Here is a 6,903-nt window from a genome sequence, read left to right on the forward strand (position 1 = left end):
ACTGGGGCATCCAAGAGAGAACCCACAGTTCTAGCAGATGCCCACTTTTGGTTCTGGTAGTTGGGTAAACACAGATAGGGCTAAAACTCAGTATCTCATGATTCTGGTAGGCTGTTGGGATGAGCACAAGTATGAAGAAGGGTCCTAACTAACTTCTCAGCCTTCCTCAAACACTAGTCCTCAGTGTTGTCCTGTGCCTTTGATACACTATTCCCTTGACTTCTTTTTAAATTTTTTTAAAAGATTGTATTTATTCATGAGAGACACAGAGAGAGAGAGGCAGAGACACAGGCAGAGGGAGAAGCAGGTTCCCTGAGGGGAGCCCGATGCAGGACTCGATCCCAGGACCCCAGGGATCATGACCTGAGCCAAAGGCAGATGCTCAACCACTGAGCCACTCAGGTGACCCTATTCGCTTGACCTCTAATGCCCAGTGTTCCTCCATACTCTTCTTCTAACCACCCTTGCCTGGAACACACAATGCCTGGAAACTTCTATTCATCCCTAAAGACCCAATTCAGAGGCCTTGGGTTCCAGAAGGCAGATAAAGCTCACAATTATCTTCTCCATTAAAATAAGAGAGGAGGGGCAGCTCTGGTGGCATAGTGGTTTATCTACACCTCCAGCCAGGAGTGTGATCCTAGAGACGGAGGATGGAGTCCCACATCAGGCTCCCTGCATGGAGCCTGCTTCTCCCTCTGCCTGTGTCTCTGCCTCTGTGTGTGTGTGTGTGTGTGTGTGTGTGTCATGAATAAATAAATAAATAATCTTTTTCAAAACTAAATAAATAAGAGAGGGGATCCCTGAGAGGCTCAGCGGTTTTGCGCCTGCCTTTGGCCCAGGGCGTGATCCTGGAGTCCCGGGATCGAGTCCCACGTCAGGCTTCCAGCATGGATCCTGCTTCTCCCTCTCCCTGTATCTCTGCCTCTCTCTCTCTCTCTCTCTCTCATGAATGAATAAATAAATCTTTTAAAAAATAATAAATAAACAAACAAACAAACAAACAAACAAATAAAGTAACAGTCCAGCTTTGAGTCTGGAGAATACTCTGGAAATAAAGTGCTCCAGTCTGGGAAGAGCAACCACTAAGGGCATTAGGGCTTAGTAGGAATGGAACAGAAAGGAGTTGTACTCTGGTCCCCTATGATAGATCCAAAAGGAGGGGGGGGACATTGATATTGTAGGAGTCCCAATGAACTGCCCACTTCTTGGTCACACTCCCTTCTCCTGACCAGTCAGCCCTCTGGATCAGGGGAGAGGCCTCCCGAGAGGAGGCCATCCTACTATCCTACTCAGCTCCATAGGATATGCACATCACCAGCACCTTTACCCGCCTTTGCCTGTGGTCCAGTCTTTCTTTTGTTCCCTCGGGTACAGATGATTGAGTCCATCACATTCCTCAGTTTATAGCACATTATCATAATGGATCCATCCAAGCCCCCCTCATATTTAATCCATTTATTCTTTTTATCTTTGCACCCCAATCTGGTCCTCCCCTTAGCCCACCTAGGCAAACACTGATCTGCTGTCCATCACTACAGATTGGGATGCATCTGATATTTTCTCTTCTTCTTCTTCTTCTTTTTTTTTTTTTTTTATATTTTCTCTTCTATTCTCTCTTTAAAACGTGGAGGTGGGCAGCCCGGGTGGCTCAGTGGTTTAGCACTGCCTTTAGCCCAGGGCATGATCCTGGAGATCCAGAATCGAGTCCCATGTCCAACTCCCTGCATGGAGCCTGCTTCTCCCTCTGCCTGTGCCTCTGCCTTTCTTTCTCTTTGTGTGTCTCTCATGAATAAATAAAATATCTTATAAATAAATAAATAAATAAATAAATAAATAAATAAATGTTTTTCATAGCTGACTATGCCTGCTGCATCAGTCAGGACAGACCAAGTTCTACTCCAGTAACGATACAAACTTTCCGTGGCTTCACACAACCATGGCTATTTTTCACTCTTGCCACAAGCCTCATGCAGGTCCATGAGGGCTCCACTTAGCACGGTCACCTGGGCACTCAAGCAGATGCAGATTCCATCTCAACAAATGTTCCTGTGTTGGGTATGATACAGTGAATCTGATGCTCACGTTCAAAGCTTCCATCCAGAAATATAGAAGAAAAACACCATTTCTGCTAATATCACATAAAGCAAGTCACAGGGCCATGCCTGACTGCAGAGGGAGTGGGGATGGCAACTCTGCCCAGGGCCTGGGAGGATGAGTAACTTGGGAATCTATGAAAAGTCCTATGGCCTACCATACCCGCAAAACTGATTTCATGGCCACTGATGAGTCATGCTTGTGAACCATAGTTCAGAAAATACTAGCTTCAGGGCACCTGGCTGGCTCAGTCAGTGGACTGTGCGACTCATGATCTTGGGGTTGTGAGTTGGAGCCCCATACTGGATGCAGAGATTACTTAAAAATAAAATCTGGGAGAAAAAAAAAAGAACACACTAGTTTGAAGGTTTCTTTTTTTTTTAAGGTTTTTTTTTTTTAAGATTTATTTATTCATGAGAGACACAGAGAGAGAGAGACAGAAAGACAGATAGACACAGGCAGAGGGAGAAGCAGGCTCCATGCAAGGAGCCCGATGTGGGACTCGATCCTGGATCTCCAGGATCACACCCCAGGCTGCAGGCGGCGCTAAACCGCTGCACCACCGGGGCTGCCCAGTTTGAAGGTTTCTTATGTTGATCTGCAATCCGGACCACAACTTCTTACTACTGGCCCAACTCTACCCCTGCGGACACTCAACACACCTCTGCCCACCCTGCCTCAGAACAGTTCTACTGAGGAAGGCGTCTCTCTTCCCCAGGTGTTCCTCTCTCCTGGCTTAATACTCTCAATCCCCTCAACTCCTCTTCCCAGGCTGAGATTTTCAGTTTCCTCTCCTCCTCAGGCCCTCCCCACCTGCCCATGTACCTCCTAATGTGTCATCTCAAAATGCAGTCTGAGCTGCCTGCATTCAGCGACTCTCATACTCGGAGGGATGAAGCCTGAGCAAGCTGAAAGAGAGGACTGACTTTCAGAGGCAGCTTTGTTCAGCCTGTTATCTAATTTCCTCATTCACCAAATACTATTGATATATTCCCAGCGGGAGGCCCAAGGAAATCTGATCGGATCATTTTCTGGCTTAAAAATCCTATGACGGCTTCCAATTACTCAGGATAAAACATCACTCCTTCAAGTGGCCTGCAAGGCCTGGGTGCAGTTGGCTTCGGCCTGCTTCTCTAACCTCGTGTTCCACAACCATCCCCTTCTGTTTCAGCACACTAGGCCACTTTCAGGTCCTGGAATATACCCTCCCTTGCCTCACAGAGCAAGCTTCACAGTCATATGCCTTGTTCTCTTGAACATGCCCCACATCCCCTTCTGCCTCCTTAACTCCCTCCTCCTCATCCTCAGGCCTGTTTAAACCTCTCTTCCCCCAGCTAGGTTAGGTCCCCTGGGTGAACGCACTCCACATTTTTCTCAGTACTCTGCTCACTTTCCACTTAGTTGAAATTCATTGGTAGTTACTTGTCTAGCTTACCCACTAGATTATACAACCTGTGAGAAGAACCACCTTGTCTGTTTTGTTCACCACTGTCTCCAGCATATAGGATTGGACCTCACACCCAACAGATACTGCCTACCTCATTAGGTACCAAGCGTGTTATTGGCGCTTGGGGGTTAGGGCTGCAAAGAATACTAGCTTCCTACCCCAAATAATTCCTAGTCTGGGGATGGGCCGAGGAGAAAAACAAACATAGGAAGTGCTACATTCATAGGATATACAGAATGCGAGGAAGCAGAGAGGAAGGAATAATTCGGTCTACTTTAGAGAGAGCAAGAAAGAATTTTCAGATTGTGTAATTTTTTGAAAGTGACAAGTGGTCTAAGCTTGTTTCCTTACCTATAAAATGGAACTACAAAGAGTATCTATCTCTCAGGGTTTTTGTGAGGACAAGAAAGAATGATGTCTATAAAACAGGGCTTAGCATCAGCCTGGGACAGACAACCGCTCAGCAAGCAGTAGTGATTACTGCCACTGCTGTTAGGAGTGAGGCATCAAGGGTAGCAGCAGTTCCCAGCTTGGGCAGCAGGCCCCTAGCAGCACTGTGTTGGGAGGTGAGGACTGCACATGGGAAGGAAGAGCAGGTTGGCAGAAGAGAGAATAGTGATTTGAGTTATTCCCCTTGCCCTCCTCTAAAGACTCTCAAATCCTGAGACCTTCTAACCCAAAATTTTTGGTTATTTCCCTAAAAGTTTTCACCTTGGGGTTTGTGGATGGTCTTCAGGGAATGCTCAAACCCCTGAGACTATGTGTAAAATGCATTTTCCCCTGAGAATGCCAAGGCTTTTACCAATCTCTCAGATTTATTATCTCTGCCCCCCACAAGGTGAAGACCACAGACCCAAGCCATCTCTCTAATGTAACCCATGGCTGCCCCAACACTTGGTCCTCTGCCAAGGATGGGTTGTTGGATATCACACAGAAAGGGAAACTCACAAAGCAAGACTGAGTCACATTGCTAGGCTTCCAGGTCTCTAGATAGAGCCCCTCCCACAGCCCATATCAAGCCACATTTGGCATTATTATACTTTGTGACCTTATTCTCTACCCCCTCCTCTATTTCTTTGATCATCACATGCACAAAATTGAATTAATCATAGTCCTTTTTCATTATACATTTTTTTCATGTACAACATCCTTTAATGCATAGCTTTTTACTAATTTAGTTGACAATAACCTAATCTAACAATATGTTCCCTCCAGCTCCAACCAATCCCCCTTACCTGGGAACCATTATCTTGAATCCCACAGTGAGAATCCTTCCATCCTTTTTACGTAGTTTTACTGCATATATGTTCTTTAAAAAGGTTTTTAAATTCTTAGTTGTATTTAACTCTAATAACATGAGAGAGATGCAAATTAAAACAATGAGATGCTCAGAGATACCAACTGGAATATAGTTTAAAACTGACAATACCAAGTATTAGCAAGGATGTGGAACAAAGCATTCTGTCTTTGGTTTGAATCACCATGGTCTGTGTAAGGAATCTTGGCTTTGAGGGAGCTCAAATTAGAAGTTCACGGAAAGGTTTTTATGCTACTCTGGCCATATAATCAAGCCAGACACCCATAACCAGTTAGGCCAGTTATAAACCATTAGTAAAGAAAGTGACCCTGGGAGTCATCAGGGGAGCTTCAGACTTTTTTTTTTTTTAAAGATTTTATTTATTTATTCATGGGAGACACAGATCGAGAGAGAGGCAGAGACACAGGCAGAGGGAGAAGCAGACTCCATGCAGGGAGCCCGATGTGGGACTCGATCCTGGGTCTCCAGGACCATGCCCTGGGCCGAAGGCAGGCGCCAAACCGCTGAACCTCTCAGGGACCCCGAGCTTCAGACTTTAAATGGCATATTAATAATTCTAGAATAGGCTAAACTATAGTGAAAGCAGATCAGTGGTTTCCTGGGACCAAGAATGGGTGGGGGGAAAGGGATTGAGTACAAAGGAGCACGAGGAAGGTTTTTAGAAGATAGAATTATTGGAGATCCCTGGGTGGCTCAGCAGTTTAGCACCTGCCTTCCGCCCAGGGCATGGTCTTGGAGTCCCGGGATCGAGTCCCACGCCAGGCTCCCTGCTTTTCCCTCTGCCTGTGTCTCTGCCCCTCTCTCTGTCTCCCTCTCTCTGTGTCTCTCATGAATAAATAAGTAAAATCTTAAAAAAAAAAAGAGAGAGAATTACTTTCTATACTTTATGGTGATTGTTATTATGTATAATTATCAAAATTCATTAATCCATTTAAAATTGATCAATTAGGGAATCCCTGGGTGGCTCAGCGGTTTGGCGCCTGCCTTTGGCCCAGGGCGCGATCCTGGAGTCCCGGGATCGAGTCCCACGTCAGGCTCCCAGCATGGAGCCTGCTTCTCCCTCTGCCTGTGTCTCTGCCTCTCTCTATCTCTCTCTAAGTCTATCATAAATAAATAAATAAATCTTTAAAAAAATAAAAAAAATAAAATTGATCAATTATATTGTATGTAAATAATAAATTTTTGTTTTCTTTTTTTAGAGGGCATCATTGCTACATTTAATCTTTTGGGATTGAACTTTTTTTTATTTAATATTTAATTATAAAGATTCATCCATATCATTATGTAACACTGTGCTTCATTCGACAGCCATATAATATTCCATTGTGTGAATATTCCAGTTTATTTGTCCACTCCACTGCTCATGGGTATTTGCATTTCCTTTTGGAATTGCTATGAACATTCTTGTACAAATCTTCCAGTGTATATGGAGGAGTTTCTCTTGGATTTACTCCTAATATTGGAATAACTGGGCTGTAGGGTAAGTAAATGTTCAATTACAGGAGATATTCAAACTTCTTTCCAAAGTAATTCTTTGCTTTTCCAAGCTGGGTCAGTCTGTCCAGGTTAGACTGGGACCCCAGGGGCAGGAGACCCAATCTCTTCCTGAATTAGCATTGCTTAGCATTCAGTTAGCACCAGGCTGGATACCCAGGAGGCCAAGGGCAGAAACCCAGGCACCTGAGGCCTCCCAGTCTCAGCCAATACTAAGAGCAAACAGCAGGCAGGCACCACATATCACACACAGAAGCTAATTAAAGTTCTACTCCCTAGAGCTCCCTCTTCCTAGCTTCACTTGATTTTGAGTATGAAAGATCTTCTACAGCCCTCAGTTATAATGCAAATCCCAAGAAAAGAGAAGGCTTAACCTTATCCAAAATCCTTCTCAGCTGACACCTCTAATACCAAAACAAGAATTGGCAGGAAAGGTATAAAGAGCAAAATGAGTGACAGAAAGAGGAAGAGGAGGGATAAAGAAAGTGGGGAGAACCAAGAACACAAATGTTCTAGAATTATGCTCCCTTTTCTACACAAGGATCAG

Source organism: Canis lupus, chromosome 13 (genome assembly GCF_048164855.1).
Source record: "Canis lupus baileyi chromosome 13, mCanLup2.hap1, whole genome shotgun sequence".
Lineage (NCBI taxonomy): Eukaryota > Metazoa > Chordata > Mammalia > Carnivora > Canidae > Canis > Canis lupus.